The sequence below is a fragment of the Lactuca virosa genome, chromosome 1, assembly GCF_052849685.1.
Source record: "Lactuca virosa cultivar CGN04683 chromosome 1, Lactuca_virosa_CGN04683_v6, whole genome shotgun sequence".
Classification (NCBI taxonomy): domain Eukaryota; kingdom Viridiplantae; phylum Streptophyta; class Magnoliopsida; order Asterales; family Asteraceae; genus Lactuca; species Lactuca virosa.
The window spans coordinates 260,408,649-260,424,935 of NC_136426.1; the positions used below are offsets into that span (position 1 = coordinate 260,408,649).

Genomic DNA, 16,287 nt, shown 5'->3' on the forward strand with positions numbered 1-16,287 from the left:
GCATGGATAGTTATATCGGGTGCGATCATACCAGCACTAATGCATCGGATCCCATCAGAACTCCGCAGTTAAGTGTGCTTGGGCGAGAGTAGTACTAGGATGGGTGACCCCCGGGAAGTCCTCGTGTTGCACCCCTTTTTTTCGTTGCCCGTTTGCGTTTTTTTAGATTTTACGTGCGATTTTTTTTTGTTTTTTTTTTCTTTCTTGCTATTTCTATGCTCGGGTGGCCTCCGCTTCATGGTTGATGGTTTTCGTATTTTTGGAACGGAGCCGATCGGTCACGTGGGTCCCACGCCTCGCGTACGAAAACAAAGGAGGTTCTGCGTCTTTTAAGACATAAAAGCAATAAGCATGGATAGTTATATCGGGTGCGATCATACCAGCACTAATGCACCGGATCCCATCAGAACTCCGCAGTTAAGCGAGTGCTTGGGCGAGAGTAGTACTAGGATGGGTGACCCCCGGGAAGTCCTCGTGTTGCACCCCCCTTTTTCGTTGCCCGTTTGCGTTTTTTTAGATTTTACGTGCGGTTTTTTTTTCTTTCTTGCTATTTCTATGCTCGGGTGGCCTCCGCTTCATGGGTGATAGTTTTCGTATTTTTGGAACGGAGCCGATCGGTCACGTGGGTCCCACGCCTCGCGTACGAAAACAAAGGAGGTTCTGCGTCTTTTAAGACATAAAAGCAATAAGCATGGATAGTTATATCCGGTGCGATTATACCAGCACTAATGCACCGGATCCCATCAGAACTCCGCAGTTAAGCGTGTGCTTGGGCGAGAGTAGTACTAGGATGGGTGACCCCCGGGAAGTCCTCGTGTTGCACCCCCCTTTTTCGTTGCCCGTTTGCGTTTTTTTAGATTTTACGTGCGGTTTTTTTTTGTTTTTTTTTTCTTTCTTGCTATTTCTATGCTCGGGTGGCCTCCGCTTCATGGTTGATGGTTTTCGTATTTTTGGAACGGAGCCGATCGGTCACGTGGGTCCCACGCCTCGCGTACGAAAACAAAGGAGGTTCTGCGTCTTTACATCATAAAAGCAATAAGCATGGATAGTATTTCGGGTGCGATCATACCAGCACTAATTCACCGGATCCCATCAGAACTCCGCAGTTAAGCGTGCTTGGGCGTTAGTAGTACTAGGATGGGTGACCCCCTGGGAAGTCCTCGTGTTGCACCCCCCTTTTTCGTTGCCCGTTTGCGTTTTTTTAGACTTTACGTGCGGTTTTTTTTTTTGTTTTTTTTTCTTTCTTGCTATTTCTATGCTCGGGTGGCCTCCGCTTCATGGTTGATGGTTTTCGTATTTTTCGAACAGAGCCGATCGGTCACGTGGGTTCCACGCCTCGCGTACGAAAACAAAGGAGGTTCTGCGTCTTTTAAGATATAAAAGCAATATGCATGAATAGTATTTCGGGTGCGATCATACCAGCACTAATGCACCGGATCACATCAGAACTCCGCAGTTAAGCGTGCTCAGGCGAGAGTAGTACTAGGATGGATGACCCCCGGGGAAGTCCTCGTGTTGCACCCCCCTTTTTCGTTGCCCGTTTATGTTTTTTTAGATTTTTCGTGCGGTTTTTTTTTGTTTTTTTTTTCTTTCTTGCTATTTCTATGCTCGGGTGGCCTCCGCTTCATGGTTGATGTTTTTCGTATTTTTGGAACGGAGCCAATCGGTCACGTGGGTCCCACGCCTCGCGTACGAAAACAAAGGAGGTTCTGCGTCTTTTAAGACATAAAAGCAATAAGCATGGATAGTATTTCGGGTGCGATCATACCCGCACTAATGCACCGGATCCCATCAGAACTCCGCTGTGAAGCGTGCTTGGGCGAGAGTAGTACTAGGATTGGTGACCCCCTGGGAAGTCCTCGTGTTGCACCCCCCTTTTTCGTTGCCCGTTTGCGTTTTTTTAGATTTTACGTGTGGTTTTTTTTGTTTTTTTTTTCTTTCTTGCTATTTCTATTCTCGCGTGGCCTCCGCTTCATGGTTCATGGTTTTCGTATTTTTGAAACGGAGCTGATCGGTCACGTGGGTCCCACGCCTCGCGTACGAAAACAAAGGAGGTTCTGCGTCTTTTATGACATAAAAGCAATAACCATGGATAGTTATATCGGGTGCGATCATACCAGCACTAATGCACCGGATCCCATCAGAACTCCGCAGTTAAGCACGCTTGGGCGAGAGTAGTACTAGGATGGGTGACCCCCTGGGAAGTCCTCGTGTTGCACCCCCCCCCCCCCTTTTTCGTTGCCCGTTTGCGTTTTTTTAGATTTTACTTGCGGTTTTTTTGTTTTTTTTTCTTTCTTGCTATTTCTATGCTCGGGTGGCCTCCGCTTCATGGTTCATGGTTTTCGTATTTTTTGAACGGAGCCGATCGGTCACGTGGGTCCCACGCCTCGCGTACGAAAACAAAGGAGGTTCTGCGTCTTTTAAGACATAAAAGCAATAAACATGGATAGTATTTTGGGTGCGATCATACCAGCACTAATGCACCGGATCCCATCAGAACTCCGCAGTTAAGCGTGCTTGGGCGAGAGTAGTACTAGGATGGGTGACCCCCTGCGAAGTCCTCGTGTTGCACCCCCCTTTTTCGTTGCCCGTTTGCGTTTTTTTAGATTTTACGTGCGGTTTTTTTTTGTTTTTTTTCTTTCTTGCTATTTATATGCTTGGGTGGCCTCCGCTTCATGGGTGATATATTTCGGATTTTTGGAACGGAGCCGATCGGTCACGTGGGTCCCACGCCTCGCGTACGAAAACAAAGGAGGTTCTGCGTCTTTTAAGACATAAAAGCAATAAGCATGGATAGTTATATCGGGTGCGATCATACCAGCACTAATGCACCGGATCCCATCAGGACTCCGCAGTTAAGCGTGCTTGGGCGAGAGTAGTACTAGGATGGGTGACCCCTTGGGAAGTCCTCGTGTTGCACCCCTTTTTCGTTGTCCGTTTGCGTTTTTTTAGATTTTACGTGCGGTTTTTTTTTCTTTCTTGCTATTTCTATGCTCGGGTGGCCTCCGCTTCATGGTTGATGCTTTTCGTATTTTTGGAACGGAGCCGATTGGTCACGTGGGTCCCACGCCTCGCGTACGAAAACAAAGGAGGTTCTGCGTCTTTTAAGACATAAAAGCAATAAGCATGGATAGTATTTCGGGTGCGATCATACCAGCACTAATGCACCGGATCCCATCAAAACTCCGCTGTTAAGCGTGCTTGGGCGAGAGTAGTGCTAGGATGGGTGACCCCCTGGGAAGTCCTCGTGTTGCACCCTCCTTTTTCGTTGCCCGTTTGCGTTTTTTAGATTTTACGTGCGGTTTTTTTTTAGTTTTTTTTTCTTTCTTGCTATTTCTATGCTCGGGTGGCCTCCGTTTCATGGTTCATGGTTTTCGTATTTTTGGAACGGAGCCGATCGGTCACGTGGGTCCCACGCCTCGCGTACGAAAACAAAGGAGGTTCTGCGTCTTTTAAGTCATAAAAGCAATAAGCATTGATAGTATTTCGGGTGCGATCATACCAACACTAATTCACCGGATCACATCAGAACTCCGCAGTTAAGCGTGCTTGGGCGAGAGTAGTACTAGGATGGCTGACCCCCTGGGAAGTCGTCGTGTTGCACCCCCCTTTTTCGTTGCCCGTTTACGTTTTTTTAGATTTTACGTGCGGTTTTTTTTTTGTTTTTTTTTCTTTCTTGCTATTTCTATGCTCGGGTGGCCTCCGCTTCATGGTTGATGCTTTTCGTATTTTTGGAACGGAGCCGATCGGTCACGTGGGTCCCACGCCTCGCGTACGAAAACAAAGGAGGTTCTGCGTCTTTTAAGACATAAAAGCAATAAGCATGGATAGTATTTCGGGTGTGATCATACCCGCACTAATGCACCGGATCCCATCAGAACTCCGCTGTGAAGCGTGCTTGGGCGAGAGTAGTACTAGGATTGGTGACCCCCTGGGAAGTCCTCGTGTTGCACCCCCCTTTTTCGTTGCCCGTTTGCGTTTTTTTAGATTTTACGTGTGGTTTTTTTTGTTTTTTTTTTCTTTCTTGCTATTTCTATTCTCGCGTGGCCTCCGCTTCATGGTTCATGGTTTTCGTATTTTTGAAACGGAGCTGATCGGTCACGTGGGTCCCACGCCTCGCGTACGAAAACAAAGGAGGTTCTGCGTCTTTTATGACATAAAAGCAATAAGCATGGATAGTTATATCGGGTGCGATCATACCAGCACTAATGCACCGGATCCCATCAGAACTCCGCAGTTAAGCACGCTTGGGCGAGAGTAGTACTAGGATGGGTGACCCCCTGGGAAGTCCTCGTGTTGCACCCCCCCCCCTTTTTCGTTGCCCGTTTGCGTTTTTTTAGATTTTACGTGCGGTTTTTTTCTTTTTTTTTCTTTCTTGCTATTTCTATGCTCGGCTGGCCTCCGCTTCATGGTTCATGGTTTTCGTATTTTTTGAACGGAGCCGATCAGTCACGTGGGTCCCACGCCTCGCGTACGAAAACAAAGGAGGTTCTGCGTCTTTTAAGACATAAAAGCAATAAACATGGATAGTATTTTGGGTGCGATCATACCAGCACTAAGGCACCGGATCCCATCAGAACTCCGCAGTTAAGCGTGCTTGGGCGAGAGTAGTACTAGGATGGGTGACCCCCTGCGAAGTCCTCGTGTTGCACCCCCCTTTTTCGTTGCCCGTTTGCGTTTTTTTAGATTTTACGTGCGGTTTTTTTTTGTTTTTTTTCTTTCTTGCTATTTCTATGCTTGTGTGGCCTCCGCTTCATGGGTGATATATTTCGGATTTTTGGAACGGAGCCGATCGGTCACGTGGGTCCCACGCCTCGCGTACGAAAACAAAGGAGGTTCTGCGTCTTTTAAGACATAAAAGCAATAAGCATGGATAGTTATATCGGGTGCGATCATACCAGCACTAATGCATCGGATCCCATCAGAACTCCGCAGTTAAGCGTGCTTGGGCGAGAGTAGTACTAGGATGGGTGACCCCTTGGGAAGTCCTCGTGTTGCACCCCTTTTTCGTTGTCCGTTTGCGTTTTTTTAGATTTTACGTGCGGTTTTTTTTTCTTTCTTGCTATTTCTATGCTCGGGTGGCCTCCGCTTCATGGTTGATGCTTTTCGTATTTTTGGAACGGAGCCGATTGGTCACGTGGGTCCCACGCCTCGCGTACGAAAACAAAGGAGGTTCTGCGTCTTTTAAGACATAAAAGCAATAAGCATGGATAGTATTTCGGGTGCGATCATACCAGCACTAATGCACCGGATCCCATCAGAACTCCGCTGTGAAGCGTGCTTGGGCGAGAGTAGTACTAGGATGGGTGACCCCCTGGGAAGTCCTCGTGTTGCACCCTCCTTTTTCGTTGCCCGTTTGCGTTTTTTTAGATTTTACGTGCGGTTTTTTTTTAGTTTTTTTTTCTTTCTTGCTATTTCTATGCTCGGGTGGCCTCCGTTTCATGGTTCATGGTTTTCGTATTTTTGGAACGGAGCCGATCGGTCACGTGGGTCCCACGCCTCGCGTACGAAAACAAAGGAGGTTCTGCGTCTTTTAAGTCATAAAAGCAATAAGCATTGATAGTATTTCGGGTGCGATCATACCAACACTAATTCACCGGATCACATCAGAACTCCGCAGTTAAGCGTGCTTGGGCGAGAGTAGTACTAGGATGGCTGACCCCTGGGAAGTCGTCGTGTTGCACCCCCCTTTTTCGTTGCCCGTTTACGTTTTTTTTGATTTTTCATGCGGTTTTTTTTTTGTTTTTTTTTCTTTCTTGCTATTTCTATGCTCGGGTGGCCTCCGCTTCATGGTTGATGCTTTTCGTATTTTTGGAACGGAGCCGATCGGTCACGTGGGTCCCACGCCTCGCGTACGAAAACAAAGGAGGTTCTGCGTCTTTTAAGACATAAAAGCAATAAGCATGGATAGTATTTCGGGTGCGATCATACCCGCACTAATGCACCGGATCCCATCAGAACTCCGCTGTGAAGCGTGCTTGGGCGAGAGTAGTACTAGGATTGGTGACCCCCTGGGAAGTCCTCGTGTTGCACCCCCCTTTTTCGTTGCCCGTTTGCGTTTTTTTAGATTTTACGTGTGGTTTTTTTTGTTTTTTTTTCTTTCTTGCTATTTCTATGCTCGCGTGGCCTCCGCTTCATGGTTCATGGTTTTCGTATTTTTGAAACGGAGCTGGTCGGTCACGTGGGTCCCACGCCTCGCGTACGAAAACAAAGGAGGTTCTGCGTCTTTTATGACATAAAAGCAATAAGCATGGATAGTTATATTGGGTGCGATCATTCCAGCACTAATGCACCGGATCCCATCAGAACTCCGCAGTTAAGCGTGCTTGGGCGAGAGTAGTACTAGGATGGGTGACCCCCTGGGAAGCCCTCGTGTTGCACCCCTCTTTTTCGTTGCCCGTTTGCGTTTTTTTAGATTTTACGTGCGGTTTTTTTTTGTTTTTTTTTTCTTTCTTGCTATTTCTATGCTCGGGTGGCCTCCGTTTCATGGTTGATGGTTTTCGTATTTTTGGAACGGAGCCGATCGGTCACGTGGGTTCTACGCCTCGCGTACGAAAACAAAGGAGGTTCTGCGTCTTTTAAGATATAAAAGCAATAAGCATGGCTAGTATTTCGGGTGCGATCATACCAGCACTAATGCATCGGATCCCATCAGAACTCCGCAGTTAAGCGTGCTTGGGCGAGAGTAGTACTAGGATGGGTGACCCCCTGGGAAGTCCTCGTGTTGCACCCCCCTTTTTCGTTGCCCGTTTGCGTTTTTTTAGATTTTACGTGTGGTTTTTTTTGTTTTTTTTTCTTTCTTGCTATTTCTATGCTCGCGTGGCCTCCGCTTCATGGTTCATGGTTTTCGTATTTTTGAAACGGAGCTGGTCGGTCACGTGGGTCCCACGCCTCGCGTACGAAAACAAAGGAGGTTCTGCGTCTTTTATGACATAAAAGCAATAAGCATGGATAGTTATATTGGGTGCGATCATACCAGCACTAATGCACCGGATCCCATCAGAACTCCGCAGTTAAGCGTGCTTGGGCGAGAGTAGTACTAGGATGGGTGACCCCCTGGGAAGCCCTCGTGTTGCACCCCTCTTTTTCGTTGCCCGTTTGCGTTTTTTTAGATTTTACATGCGGTTTTTTTTTGTTTTTTTTTTCTTTCTTGCTATTTCTATGCTCGGGTGGCCTCCGTTTCATGGTTGATGGTTTTCGTATTTTTGGAACGGAGCCGATCGGTCACGTGGGTTCTACGCCTCGCGTACGAAAACAAAGGAGGTTCTGCGTCTTTTAAGATATAAAAGCAATAAGCATGGCTAGTATTTCGAGTGCGATCATACCAGCACTAATGCATCGGATCCCATCAGAACTCCGCAGTTAAGCGTGCTTGGGCGAGAGTAGTACTAGGATGGGTGACCCCCTGGGAAGTCCTCGTGTTGCACCCCCCCCTTTTTCGTTGCCCGTTTGCGTTTTTTTAGATTTTACGTGCGGTTTTTTTTTTGTTTTTTTCTTTCTTGCTATTTCTATGCTTGGTTGGCCTCCGCTTCATGGTTGATAGTTTTCGTATTTTTGGAACGGAGCCGATCAGTCACGTGGGTCCCACGCCTCGCGTACGAAAACAAAGGAGGTTCTGCGTCTTTTAAGACATAAAAGAAATAAGAATGGATAGTATTTCAGGTGCGATCATACCAGCACTAATGCACTGGATCCCATCAGAACTCCGCAGTTAAGCATGCTTGGGCGAGAGTAGTACTAGGATGGGTGACCACCTGGGAAGTCCTCGTGTTGCACCCCCCCTTGTTCCTTGCCCGTTTGCGTTTTTTTAGATTTTACGTGCGGTTTTTTTGTTTTTTTTTCTTTCTTGCAATTTCTATGCTCGGGTGGCCTCCGCTTCATGGTTCATGGTTTTCGTATTTTTGGAACGGAGCCGATCGGTCACGTGGGTCCCACGCCTCGCGTACGAAAACAAAGGAGGTTCTGCGTCTTTTAAGACATAAAAGCAATAAGCATGGATAGTATTTTGGGTGCGATCATACCAGCACTAATGCACCGGATCCCATCAGAACTCCGCAGTTAAGCGTGCTTGGGCGAGAGTAGTACTAGGATGGGTGACCCCCTGCGAAGTCCTCGTGTTGCACCCCCCTTTTTCGTTGCCCGTTTGCGTTTTTTTAGATTTGACGTGCGTTTTTTTTTTGTTTTTTTTTCTTTCTTGCTATTTCTATGCTCGGGTGGCCTCCGTTTCATGGTTCATGGTTTTCGTATTTTTGGAACGGAGCCGATCGGTCACGTGGGTCCCACGCCTCGCGTACGAAATCAAAGGAGGTTCTGCGTCTTTTAAGACATAAAAGCAATAAGCATGGATAGTATTTCGGGTGCGATCATACCAGCACTAATGCACCGGATCCCATCAGAACTCCGCAGTTAAGCGTGCTTAGGCGAGAGTAGTACTAGGATGGCTGACCCCTTGGGAAGTCCTCGTGTTGCACCCCTTTTTTCGTTGCCCGTTTGCGTTTTTTTAGATTTTACGTGCGGTTTTTTTTTTGTTTTTTTTTTCTTTCTTGCTTTTTCTATGCTCGGGTGGCCTCCGCTTCATGGTTGATGCTTTTCGTATATTTGGAACGGAGCCGATCGGTCAAGTGGGTCCCACGCCTCGTGTACGAAAACAAATCAGGTTCTGCGTCTTTTAAGACATAAAAGCAATAAGCATGGATAGTATTTCGGGTGCGATCATACCAGCACTAATGCACCGGATCCCATCAGAACTCCGCTGTGAAGCGTGCTTGGGCGAGAGTAGTACTAGGATGGGTGACCCTCTGGGAAGTTGTCGTGTTGCACCCCCCCTTTTCGTTGCCCGTTTGCGTTTTTTTAGATTTTACGTGTGGTTTTTTTTGTTTTTTTTTTCTTTCTTGCTATTTCTATGCTCGCGTGGCCTCCGCTTCTTGGTTCATGGTTTTCGTATTTTTGGAACGGAGCTGATCGGTTACGTGGGTCCCACGCCTCGCGTACGAAAACAAAGGAGATTCTGCGTCTTTTAAGACATAAAAGCAGTAAGCATGGATAGTTATATCGGGTGCGATCATACCAGGACTAATGCACCGGATCCCATCAGAACTCCGCAGTTAAGTGTGCTTGGGCGAGAGTAGTACTAGGATGGGTGACCCCCGGGAAGTCCTCGTGTTGCACCCCCCTTTTCGTTGCCCGTTTGCGTTTTTTTAGATTTTACGTGCGATTTTTTTTTTTCTTTCTTGCTATTTCTATGCTCGGGTGGCCTCCGCTTCATGGTTGATGGTTTTCGTATTTTTGGAACGGAGCCGATCGGTCACGTGGGTCCCACGCCTCGCGTACGAAAACAAAGGAGGTTCTGCGTCTTTTAAGACATAAAAGCAATAAGCATGGATAGTATTTTCGGTGCGATCATACCAGCACTAATTCACTGGATCCCATCAGAACTCCGCAGTTAAGCGTGCTTGGGCTAGAGTAGTACTAGGATGGGTGACCCCCAGGGAAGTCCTTGTGTTGCACCCCCCTTTTCCGTTGCCCGTTTGCGTTTTTTTAGATTTTACGTGCGGTTTTTTTTTTGTTTTTTTTCTTTCTTGCTATTTCTATGCTCGGGTGGCCTCCGCTTCATGGTTGATGGTTTTCGTATTTTTGGAACAGAGCCGATCGGTCACGTGGGTTCCACGCCTCGCGTACGAAAACAAAGGAGGTTCTGCGTCTTTTAAGATATAAAAGCAATAAGCATGAATAGTATTTCAGGTGCGATCATACCAGCACTAATGCATCGGATCCCATCAGAACTCCGCAGTTAAGCGTGCTTGGGCGAGAGTATTACTAGGATGGGTGACCCCCTGGGAGGTCCTCGTGTCGCACCCCCCTTTTTCGTTGCCCGTTTGCGTTTTTTAGATTTTACGTGCAGTTTTTTTTTGGTTTTTTTTCTTTCTTGCTATTTCTATGCTCGGGTGGCCTCCGCTTCACGGGTGATAGTTTTCGTATTTTTGAAATGGAGCCGATCGGTCACGTGGGTTCCACGCCTCGCGTACGAAAACAAAGGAAGTTCTGCGTCTTTTAAGACATAAAAGTAATAAGAATGGATAGTATTTCGGGTGCGATCATACCAGCACTAATGCACCGGATCCCATCAGAAAACTCCGCAGTTAAGCGTGTTTAGGCGAGAGTAGTACTAGGATGGCTGACCCCTTGGGAAGTCCTCGTGTTGCACCCCTTTTTTCGTTGCCCGTTTGCGTTTTTTTAGATTTTACGTGCGGTTTTTTTTTTGTTTTTTTTTCTTTCTTGCTTTTTCTATGCTCGGGTGGCCTCCGCTTCATGGTTGATGCTTTTCGTATTTTTGGAACGGAGCCGATCGGTCAAGTGTGTCCCACGCCTCGTGTACGAAAACAAAGCAGGTTCTGCGTCTTTTAAGACATAAAAGCAATAAGCATGGATAGTATTTCGGGTGCGATCATACCAGCACTAATGCACCGGATCCCATCAGAACTCCGCTGTGAAGCGTGCTTGGGCGAGAGTAGTACTAGGATGGGTGACCCTCTGGGAAGTTGTCGTGTTGCACCCCCCCTTTTCGTTGCCCGTTTGCGTTTTTTTAGATTTTACGTGTGGTTTTTTTTGTTTTTTTTTTCTTTCTTGCTATTTCTATGCTCGCGTGGCCTCCGCTTCTTGGTTCATGGTTTTCGTATTTTTGGAACGGAGCTGATCGGTTACGTGGGTCCCACGCCTCGCGTACGAAAACAAAGGAGATTCTGCGTCTTTTAAGACATAAAAGCAGTAAGCATGGATAGTTATATCGGGTGCGATCATACCAGGACTAATGCACCGGATCCCATCAGAACTCCGCAGTTAAGTGTGCTTGGGCGAGAGTAGTACTAGGATGGGTGACCCCCGGGAAGTCCTCGTGTTGCACCCCCCTTTTCGTTGCCCGTTTGCGTTTTTTTAGATTTTACGTGCGATTTTTTTTGTTTTTTTTCTTTCTTGCGATTTCTATGCTCGGGTGGCCTCCGCTTCATGGTTGATGGTTTTCGTATTTTTGGAACGGAGCCGATCGGTCACGTGGGTCTCACGCCTCGCGTACGAAAACAAAGGAGGTTCTGCGTCTTTTAAGACATAAAAGCAATAAGCATGGATAGTATTTTCGGTGCGATCATACCAGCACTAATTCACTGGATCCCATCAGAACTCCGCAGTTAAGCGTGCTTGGGCTAGAGTAGTACTAGGATGGGTGACCCCCTGGGAAGTCCTTGTGTTGCACCCCCCTTTTCCGTTGCCCGTTTGCGTTTTTTTAGATTTTACGTGCGGTTTTTTTTTGTTTTTTTTCTTTCTTGCTATTTCTATGCTCGGGTGGCCTCCGCTTCATGGTTGATGGTTTTCGTATTTTTGGAACAGAGCCGATCGGTCACGTGAGTTCCACGCCTCGCGTACGAAAACAAAGGAGGTTCTGCGTCTTTTAAGATATAAAAGCAATAAGCATGAATAGTATTTCAGGTGCGATCATACCAGCACTAATGCATCGGATCCCATCAGAACTCCGCAGTTAAGCGTGCTTGGGCGAGAGTATTACTAGGATGGGTGACCCCCTGGGAGGTCCTCGTGTCGCACCCCCCTTTTTCGTTGCCCGTTTGCGTTTTTTTAGATTTTACGTGCAGTTTTTTTTTGGTTTTTTTTCCTTCTTGCTATTTCTATGCTCGGGTGGCCTCCGCTTCACGGGTGATAGTTTTCGTATTTTTGGAATAGAGCCGATCGGTCACGTGGGTTCCACGCCTCGCGTACGAAAACAAAGGAAGTTCTGCGTCTTTTAAGACATAAAAGTAATAAGAATGGATAGTATTTCGGGTGCGATCATACCAGCACTAATGCACCGGATCCCATCAGAACTCCGCAGTTAAGCGTGTTTCGGCGAGAGTAGTACTAGGATGGTTGACCCCCTGGGAAGTCCTCGTGTTGCACCCCCCTTTTTCGTTGCCCGTTTGCGTTTTTTTATTGTACATGCGGTTTTTTTTGTTTTTTTTTTCTTTCTTGCTATTTCTATTCTCGCGTGGCCTCCGCTTCATGGTTCATGGTTTTCGTATTTTTGTAACGGAGCCGATCGGTCACGTGGGTCCCACGCCTCGCGTACGAAAACAAAGGAGGTTCTGCGTCTTTTAAGACATAAAAGCAATAAGCATGGATAATATTTTGGGTGCGATCATACCAGCACTAATGCACCGGATCCCGTAAGAACTCCGCAGTTAAGCGTGCTTGGGCGAGAGTAGTACTAGGATGGGTGACCCCCCTGGGAAGTCCTTGTGTTGCACCTCCTTTTTCGTTGCCCGTTTGCGTTTTTTTAGATTTTACGTGCGGTTTTTTTTTGTTTTTTTTTCTTTCCTGCTATTTCTATGCTCGGGTGGCCTCCGTTTCATGGTTCATGGTTTTCGTATTTTGGGAACGGAGCCGATCGGTCACGTGGGTCCTACGCCTCGCGTACGAAATCAAAGGAGGTTCTGCGTCTTTTAAGACATAAAAACAATAAGCATGGATAGTATTTTGGGTGCGATCATACCAGCACTAATGCACTGGATCCCATCAGAACTCCGCAGTTAAGCGTGCTTGGGCGAGAGTAGTAGTAGGATGGGTGACCCCCTGGGAAGTCCTTGTGTTGCACCTCCTTTTTCGTTGCCCGTTTGCGTTTTTTTAGATTTTAAGTGCGGTTTTTTTTGTTTTTTTTTTCTTTCTTGCTATTTCTATGCTCGGGTGGCCTCCGCTTCATGGTTGATGCTTTTCGTACTTTTGGAACGGAGCTGATCGGTCACGTGGGTCCCACGCCTCGCGTACGAAAACAAAGGAGGTTCTGTGTCTTTTAAGACATAAAAGCAATAAGCATGGATAGTATTTCGGGTGCGATCATACCAGCACTAATGCACCGGATCCCATCAGAACTCCGATGTGAAGCGTGCTTGGGCGAGAGTAGTACTAGGATGGGTGACCCCCTGGGAAGTCCTCGTGTTGCACCCCCGTTTTTCGTTGCCCGTTTGCGTTTTTTTAGATTTTACGTGCGGTTTTTTTTTAGTTTTTTTTTCTTTCTTGCTATTTCTATGCTCGGGTGGCCTCCGTTTCATGGTTCATGGTTTTTGTATTTTTGGAACGGAGCCGATCGGTCACGTGGGTCCCACGCCTCGCGTACGAAAACAAAGGAGGTTCTGCGTCTTTTAAGACATAAAAGCAATAAGCATGGATAGTATTTCGGGTGCGATCATACCAGCACTAATGCACCGGATCCCATCAGAACTCCCCTGTGAAGCGTGCTTGGGCGAGAGTAGTACTAGGATGGGTGACCCCCTGGGAAGTCCTCGTGTTGCACCTCCTTTTTCGTTGCCCGTTTGCGTTTTTTTAGATTTTACGTGCGATTTTTTTTTCTTTCTTGCTATTTCTATGCTCGCGTGGCCTCCGCTTCAAGGTTCATGGTTTTCGTATTTTTGGAACGGAGCCGATCGGTCACGTGGGTCCCACGCCTCGCGTACGAAAACAAAGGAGGTTCTGTGTCTTTTAAGACATAAAAGCAATAAGCATGGATAGTATTTCGGGTGCGATCATACCAGCACTAATGCACCGGATCCCATCAGAACTCCGATGTGAAGCGTGCTTGGGCGAGAGTAGTACTAGGATGGGTGACCCCCTGGGAAGTCGTCGTGTTGCACCCCCGTTTTTCGTTGCCCGTTTGCGTTTTTTTAGATTTTACGTGCGGTTTTTTTTTAGTTTTTTTTCTTTCTTGCTATTTCTATGCTCGGGTGGCCTCCGTTTCATGTTTCATGGTTTTTGTATTTTTGGAACGGAGCCGATCGGTCACGTGGGTCCCACGCCTCGCGTACGAAAACAAAGGAGGTTCTGCGTCTTTTAAGACATAAAAGCAATAAGCATGGATAGTATTTCGGGTGCGATCATACCAGCACTAATGCAACGGATCCCATCAGAACTCCCCTGTGAAGCGTGCTTGGGCGAGAGTAGTACTAGGATGGGTGACCCCCTGGGAAGTCCTCGTGTTGTACCTCCTTTTTCGTTGCCCGTTTGCGTTTTTTTAGATTTTACGTGCGATTTTTTTTTGTTTTTTTTCTTTCTTGCTATTTCTATGCTCGGGTGGCCTCCGCTTCATGGTTGATGGTTTTCGTATTTTTGGAACAGAGCCGATCGGTCACGTGGGTTCCACGCCTCGCGTACGAAAACAAAGGAGGTTCTGCGTCTTTTAAGATATAAAAGCAATAAGCATGAATAGTATTTCAGGTGCGATCATACCAGCACTAATGCATCGGATCCCATCAGAACTCCGCAGTTAAGCGTGCTTGGGCGAGAGTATTACTAGGATGGGTGACCCCCTGGGAGGTCCTCGTGTCGCACCCCCCTTTTTCGTTGCCCGTTTGCGTTTTTTAGATTTTACGTGCAGTTTTTTTTTGGTTTTTTTTCTTTCTTGCTATTTCTATGCTCGGGTGGCCTCCGCTTCACGGGTGATAGTTTTCGTATTTTTGAAATGGAGCCGATCGGTCACGTGGGTTCCACGCCTCGCGTACGAAAACAAAGGAAGTTCTGCGTCTTTTAAGACATAAAAGTAATAAGAATGGATAGTATTTCGGGTGCGATCATACCAGCACTAATGCACCGGATCCCATCAGAAAACTCCGCAGTTAAGCGTGTTTAGGCGAGAGTAGTACTAGGATGGCTGACCCCTTGGGAAGTCCTCGTGTTGCACCCCTTTTTTCGTTGCCCGTTTGCGTTTTTTTAGATTTTACGTGCGGTTTTTTTTTTGTTTTTTTTTCTTTCTTGCTTTTTCTATGCTCGGGTGGCCTCCGCTTCATGGTTGATGCTTTTCGTATTTTTGGAACGGAGCCGATCGGTCAAGTGTGTCCCACGCCTCGTGTACGAAAACAAAGCAGGTTCTGCGTCTTTTAAGACATAAAAGCAATAAGCATGGATAGTATTTCGGGTGCGATCATACCAGCACTAATGCACCGGATCCCATCAGAACTCCGCTGTGAAGCGTGCTTGGGCGAGAGTAGTACTAGGATGGGTGACCCTCTGGGAAGTTGTCGTGTTGCACCCCCCCTTTTCGTTGCCCGTTTGCGTTTTTTTAGATTTTACGTGTGGTTTTTTTTGTTTTTTTTTTCTTTCTTGCTATTTCTATGCTCGCGTGGCCTCCGCTTCTTGGTTCATGGTTTTCGTATTTTTGGAACGGAGCTGATCGGTTACGTGGGTCCCACGCCTCGCGTACGAAAACAAAGGAGATTCTGCGTCTTTTAAGACATAAAAGCAGTAAGCATGGATAGTTATATCGGGTGCGATCATACCAGGACTAATGCACCGGATCCCATCAGAACTCCGCAGTTAAGTGTGCTTGGGCGAGAGTAGTACTAGGATGGGTGACCCCCGGGAAGTCCTCGTGTTGCACCCCCCTTTTCGTTGCCCGTTTGCGTTTTTTTAGATTTTACGTGCGATTTTTTTTGTTTTTTTTCTTTCTTGCGATTTCTATGCTCGGGTGGCCTCCGCTTCATGGTTGATGGTTTTCGTATTTTTGGAACGGAGCCGATCGGTCACGTGGGTCTCACGCCTCGCGTACGAAAACAAAGGAGGTTCTGCGTCTTTTAAGACATAAAAGCAATAAGCATGGATAGTATTTTCGGTGCGATCATACCAGCACTAATTCACTGGATCCCATCAGAACTCCGCAGTTAAGCGTGCTTGGGCTAGAGTAGTACTAGGATGGGTGACCCCCTGGGAAGTCCTTGTGTTGCACCCCCCTTTTCCGTTGCCCGTTTGCGTTTTTTTAGATTTTACGTGCGGTTTTTTTTTGTTTTTTTTCTTTCTTGCTATTTCTATGCTCGGGTGGCCTCCGCTTCATGGTTGATGGTTTTCGTATTTTTGGAACAGAGCCGATCGGTCACGTGAGTTCCACGCCTCGCGTACGAAAACAAAGGAGGTTCTGCGTCTTTTAAGATATAAAAGCAATAAGCATGAATAGTATTTCAGGTGCGATCATACCAGCACTAATGCATCGGATCCCATCAGAACTCCGCAGTTAAGCGTGCTTGGGCGAGAGTATTACTAGGATGGGTGACCCCCTGGGAGGTCCTCGTGTCGCACCCCCCTTTTTCGTTGCCCGTTTGCGTTTTTTTAGATTTTACGTGCAGTTTTTTTTTGGTTTTTTTTCTTTCTTGCTATTTCTATGCTCGGGTGGCCTCCGCTTCACGGGTGATAGTTTTCGTATTTTTGGAATAGAGCCGATCGGTCACGTGGGTTCCACGCCTCGCGTACGAAAACAAAGGAAGTTCT

The 16,287-nt window shown here is 47.0% G+C and overlaps 47 non-coding genes across 47 annotated transcripts; all 47 read left to right on the forward strand.

Annotated features, from left to right (window-relative positions):
- Positions 1 to 17: 17 nt before the first annotated feature.
- Positions 18 to 135, forward strand: LOC145148603 (5S ribosomal RNA). The gene has a single exon (XR_013729481.1). It is a non-coding gene; the product is annotated as a 5S ribosomal RNA (ribosomal RNA).
- Positions 136 to 366: 231 nt separating this feature from the next.
- LOC145149028 (5S ribosomal RNA) lies at positions 367 to 486 on the forward strand. The gene has a single exon (XR_013729890.1). It is a non-coding gene; the product is annotated as a 5S ribosomal RNA (ribosomal RNA).
- A 220-nt stretch (positions 487 to 706) lies between these two features.
- Positions 707 to 826, forward strand: LOC145150817 (5S ribosomal RNA). The gene has a single exon (XR_013731629.1). It is a non-coding gene; the product is annotated as a 5S ribosomal RNA (ribosomal RNA).
- Positions 827 to 1,055: 229 nt separating this feature from the next.
- On the forward strand, positions 1,056 to 1,174 carry LOC145147032 (5S ribosomal RNA). Its single transcript, XR_013727949.1, has one exon. It is a non-coding gene; the product is annotated as a 5S ribosomal RNA (ribosomal RNA).
- Positions 1,175 to 1,405: 231 nt separating this feature from the next.
- On the forward strand, positions 1,406 to 1,524 carry LOC145149791 (5S ribosomal RNA). The gene has a single exon (XR_013730637.1). It is a non-coding gene; the product is annotated as a 5S ribosomal RNA (ribosomal RNA).
- Positions 1,525 to 1,754: 230 nt separating this feature from the next.
- LOC145149466 (5S ribosomal RNA) lies at positions 1,755 to 1,873 on the forward strand. The gene has a single exon (XR_013730329.1). It is a non-coding gene; the product is annotated as a 5S ribosomal RNA (ribosomal RNA).
- A 230-nt stretch (positions 1,874 to 2,103) lies between these two features.
- Positions 2,104 to 2,222, forward strand: LOC145146232 (5S ribosomal RNA). Its single transcript, XR_013727176.1, has one exon. It is a non-coding gene; the product is annotated as a 5S ribosomal RNA (ribosomal RNA).
- Positions 2,223 to 2,456: 234 nt separating this feature from the next.
- On the forward strand, positions 2,457 to 2,575 carry LOC145154755 (5S ribosomal RNA). Its single transcript, XR_013735214.1, has one exon. It is a non-coding gene; the product is annotated as a 5S ribosomal RNA (ribosomal RNA).
- A 229-nt stretch (positions 2,576 to 2,804) lies between these two features.
- Positions 2,805 to 2,923, forward strand: LOC145134913 (5S ribosomal RNA). Its single transcript, XR_013719419.1, has one exon. It is a non-coding gene; the product is annotated as a 5S ribosomal RNA (ribosomal RNA).
- A 217-nt stretch (positions 2,924 to 3,140) lies between these two features.
- Positions 3,141 to 3,259, forward strand: LOC145149547 (5S ribosomal RNA). Its single transcript, XR_013730404.1, has one exon. It is a non-coding gene; the product is annotated as a 5S ribosomal RNA (ribosomal RNA).
- A 229-nt stretch (positions 3,260 to 3,488) lies between these two features.
- LOC145150683 (5S ribosomal RNA) lies at positions 3,489 to 3,607 on the forward strand. Its single transcript, XR_013731491.1, has one exon. It is a non-coding gene; the product is annotated as a 5S ribosomal RNA (ribosomal RNA).
- Positions 3,608 to 3,837: 230 nt separating this feature from the next.
- On the forward strand, positions 3,838 to 3,956 carry LOC145149930 (5S ribosomal RNA). The gene has a single exon (XR_013730767.1). It is a non-coding gene; the product is annotated as a 5S ribosomal RNA (ribosomal RNA).
- A 230-nt stretch (positions 3,957 to 4,186) lies between these two features.
- On the forward strand, positions 4,187 to 4,305 carry LOC145146234 (5S ribosomal RNA). The gene has a single exon (XR_013727179.1). It is a non-coding gene; the product is annotated as a 5S ribosomal RNA (ribosomal RNA).
- Positions 4,306 to 4,536: 231 nt separating this feature from the next.
- LOC145136331 (5S ribosomal RNA) lies at positions 4,537 to 4,655 on the forward strand. Its single transcript, XR_013720395.1, has one exon. It is a non-coding gene; the product is annotated as a 5S ribosomal RNA (ribosomal RNA).
- A 229-nt stretch (positions 4,656 to 4,884) lies between these two features.
- On the forward strand, positions 4,885 to 5,003 carry LOC145138932 (5S ribosomal RNA). The gene has a single exon (XR_013721790.1). It is a non-coding gene; the product is annotated as a 5S ribosomal RNA (ribosomal RNA).
- Positions 5,004 to 5,220: 217 nt separating this feature from the next.
- Positions 5,221 to 5,339, forward strand: LOC145144912 (5S ribosomal RNA). The gene has a single exon (XR_013725913.1). It is a non-coding gene; the product is annotated as a 5S ribosomal RNA (ribosomal RNA).
- A 230-nt stretch (positions 5,340 to 5,569) lies between these two features.
- On the forward strand, positions 5,570 to 5,687 carry LOC145151159 (5S ribosomal RNA). Its single transcript, XR_013731929.1, has one exon. It is a non-coding gene; the product is annotated as a 5S ribosomal RNA (ribosomal RNA).
- A 230-nt stretch (positions 5,688 to 5,917) lies between these two features.
- Positions 5,918 to 6,036, forward strand: LOC145149467 (5S ribosomal RNA). The gene has a single exon (XR_013730330.1). It is a non-coding gene; the product is annotated as a 5S ribosomal RNA (ribosomal RNA).
- Positions 6,037 to 6,265: 229 nt separating this feature from the next.
- On the forward strand, positions 6,266 to 6,384 carry LOC145155612 (5S ribosomal RNA). Its single transcript, XR_013736043.1, has one exon. It is a non-coding gene; the product is annotated as a 5S ribosomal RNA (ribosomal RNA).
- Positions 6,385 to 6,614: 230 nt separating this feature from the next.
- Positions 6,615 to 6,733, forward strand: LOC145155914 (5S ribosomal RNA). Its single transcript, XR_013736342.1, has one exon. It is a non-coding gene; the product is annotated as a 5S ribosomal RNA (ribosomal RNA).
- A 229-nt stretch (positions 6,734 to 6,962) lies between these two features.
- Positions 6,963 to 7,081, forward strand: LOC145152590 (5S ribosomal RNA). The gene has a single exon (XR_013733121.1). It is a non-coding gene; the product is annotated as a 5S ribosomal RNA (ribosomal RNA).
- A 230-nt stretch (positions 7,082 to 7,311) lies between these two features.
- LOC145144978 (5S ribosomal RNA) lies at positions 7,312 to 7,430 on the forward strand. Its single transcript, XR_013725974.1, has one exon. It is a non-coding gene; the product is annotated as a 5S ribosomal RNA (ribosomal RNA).
- A 230-nt stretch (positions 7,431 to 7,660) lies between these two features.
- Positions 7,661 to 7,779, forward strand: LOC145146939 (5S ribosomal RNA). Its single transcript, XR_013727860.1, has one exon. It is a non-coding gene; the product is annotated as a 5S ribosomal RNA (ribosomal RNA).
- Positions 7,780 to 8,007: 228 nt separating this feature from the next.
- On the forward strand, positions 8,008 to 8,126 carry LOC145154756 (5S ribosomal RNA). The gene has a single exon (XR_013735215.1). It is a non-coding gene; the product is annotated as a 5S ribosomal RNA (ribosomal RNA).
- Positions 8,127 to 8,355: 229 nt separating this feature from the next.
- LOC145147404 (5S ribosomal RNA) lies at positions 8,356 to 8,474 on the forward strand. Its single transcript, XR_013728309.1, has one exon. It is a non-coding gene; the product is annotated as a 5S ribosomal RNA (ribosomal RNA).
- A 230-nt stretch (positions 8,475 to 8,704) lies between these two features.
- LOC145148502 (5S ribosomal RNA) lies at positions 8,705 to 8,823 on the forward strand. Its single transcript, XR_013729384.1, has one exon. It is a non-coding gene; the product is annotated as a 5S ribosomal RNA (ribosomal RNA).
- Positions 8,824 to 9,053: 230 nt separating this feature from the next.
- On the forward strand, positions 9,054 to 9,171 carry LOC145148714 (5S ribosomal RNA). The gene has a single exon (XR_013729586.1). It is a non-coding gene; the product is annotated as a 5S ribosomal RNA (ribosomal RNA).
- Positions 9,172 to 9,391: 220 nt separating this feature from the next.
- On the forward strand, positions 9,392 to 9,510 carry LOC145149746 (5S ribosomal RNA). Its single transcript, XR_013730595.1, has one exon. It is a non-coding gene; the product is annotated as a 5S ribosomal RNA (ribosomal RNA).
- A 229-nt stretch (positions 9,511 to 9,739) lies between these two features.
- On the forward strand, positions 9,740 to 9,858 carry LOC145148792 (5S ribosomal RNA). Its single transcript, XR_013729660.1, has one exon. It is a non-coding gene; the product is annotated as a 5S ribosomal RNA (ribosomal RNA).
- Positions 9,859 to 10,086: 228 nt separating this feature from the next.
- LOC145150717 (5S ribosomal RNA) lies at positions 10,087 to 10,207 on the forward strand. Its single transcript, XR_013731524.1, has one exon. It is a non-coding gene; the product is annotated as a 5S ribosomal RNA (ribosomal RNA).
- A 229-nt stretch (positions 10,208 to 10,436) lies between these two features.
- LOC145148503 (5S ribosomal RNA) lies at positions 10,437 to 10,555 on the forward strand. The gene has a single exon (XR_013729385.1). It is a non-coding gene; the product is annotated as a 5S ribosomal RNA (ribosomal RNA).
- A 230-nt stretch (positions 10,556 to 10,785) lies between these two features.
- On the forward strand, positions 10,786 to 10,903 carry LOC145148715 (5S ribosomal RNA). Its single transcript, XR_013729587.1, has one exon. It is a non-coding gene; the product is annotated as a 5S ribosomal RNA (ribosomal RNA).
- A 226-nt stretch (positions 10,904 to 11,129) lies between these two features.
- Positions 11,130 to 11,248, forward strand: LOC145148966 (5S ribosomal RNA). The gene has a single exon (XR_013729828.1). It is a non-coding gene; the product is annotated as a 5S ribosomal RNA (ribosomal RNA).
- Positions 11,249 to 11,476: 228 nt separating this feature from the next.
- On the forward strand, positions 11,477 to 11,595 carry LOC145148793 (5S ribosomal RNA). Its single transcript, XR_013729661.1, has one exon. It is a non-coding gene; the product is annotated as a 5S ribosomal RNA (ribosomal RNA).
- Positions 11,596 to 11,824: 229 nt separating this feature from the next.
- On the forward strand, positions 11,825 to 11,943 carry LOC145149030 (5S ribosomal RNA). Its single transcript, XR_013729892.1, has one exon. It is a non-coding gene; the product is annotated as a 5S ribosomal RNA (ribosomal RNA).
- Positions 11,944 to 12,170: 227 nt separating this feature from the next.
- LOC145149087 (5S ribosomal RNA) lies at positions 12,171 to 12,290 on the forward strand. Its single transcript, XR_013729948.1, has one exon. It is a non-coding gene; the product is annotated as a 5S ribosomal RNA (ribosomal RNA).
- Positions 12,291 to 12,518: 228 nt separating this feature from the next.
- Positions 12,519 to 12,637, forward strand: LOC145147466 (5S ribosomal RNA). The gene has a single exon (XR_013728368.1). It is a non-coding gene; the product is annotated as a 5S ribosomal RNA (ribosomal RNA).
- A 228-nt stretch (positions 12,638 to 12,865) lies between these two features.
- LOC145136702 (5S ribosomal RNA) lies at positions 12,866 to 12,984 on the forward strand. Its single transcript, XR_013720684.1, has one exon. It is a non-coding gene; the product is annotated as a 5S ribosomal RNA (ribosomal RNA).
- A 230-nt stretch (positions 12,985 to 13,214) lies between these two features.
- On the forward strand, positions 13,215 to 13,333 carry LOC145149256 (5S ribosomal RNA). Its single transcript, XR_013730107.1, has one exon. It is a non-coding gene; the product is annotated as a 5S ribosomal RNA (ribosomal RNA).
- Positions 13,334 to 13,551: 218 nt separating this feature from the next.
- On the forward strand, positions 13,552 to 13,670 carry LOC145147097 (5S ribosomal RNA). The gene has a single exon (XR_013728012.1). It is a non-coding gene; the product is annotated as a 5S ribosomal RNA (ribosomal RNA).
- Positions 13,671 to 13,899: 229 nt separating this feature from the next.
- On the forward strand, positions 13,900 to 14,018 carry LOC145150864 (5S ribosomal RNA). The gene has a single exon (XR_013731675.1). It is a non-coding gene; the product is annotated as a 5S ribosomal RNA (ribosomal RNA).
- Positions 14,019 to 14,245: 227 nt separating this feature from the next.
- Positions 14,246 to 14,364, forward strand: LOC145148794 (5S ribosomal RNA). The gene has a single exon (XR_013729662.1). It is a non-coding gene; the product is annotated as a 5S ribosomal RNA (ribosomal RNA).
- Positions 14,365 to 14,592: 228 nt separating this feature from the next.
- On the forward strand, positions 14,593 to 14,713 carry LOC145150718 (5S ribosomal RNA). Its single transcript, XR_013731525.1, has one exon. It is a non-coding gene; the product is annotated as a 5S ribosomal RNA (ribosomal RNA).
- Positions 14,714 to 14,942: 229 nt separating this feature from the next.
- Positions 14,943 to 15,061, forward strand: LOC145148504 (5S ribosomal RNA). The gene has a single exon (XR_013729386.1). It is a non-coding gene; the product is annotated as a 5S ribosomal RNA (ribosomal RNA).
- Positions 15,062 to 15,291: 230 nt separating this feature from the next.
- Positions 15,292 to 15,409, forward strand: LOC145148716 (5S ribosomal RNA). The gene has a single exon (XR_013729588.1). It is a non-coding gene; the product is annotated as a 5S ribosomal RNA (ribosomal RNA).
- Positions 15,410 to 15,635: 226 nt separating this feature from the next.
- Positions 15,636 to 15,754, forward strand: LOC145148967 (5S ribosomal RNA). The gene has a single exon (XR_013729829.1). It is a non-coding gene; the product is annotated as a 5S ribosomal RNA (ribosomal RNA).
- A 228-nt stretch (positions 15,755 to 15,982) lies between these two features.
- LOC145148795 (5S ribosomal RNA) lies at positions 15,983 to 16,101 on the forward strand. The gene has a single exon (XR_013729663.1). It is a non-coding gene; the product is annotated as a 5S ribosomal RNA (ribosomal RNA).
- Positions 16,102 to 16,287: the final 186 nt, after the last annotated feature.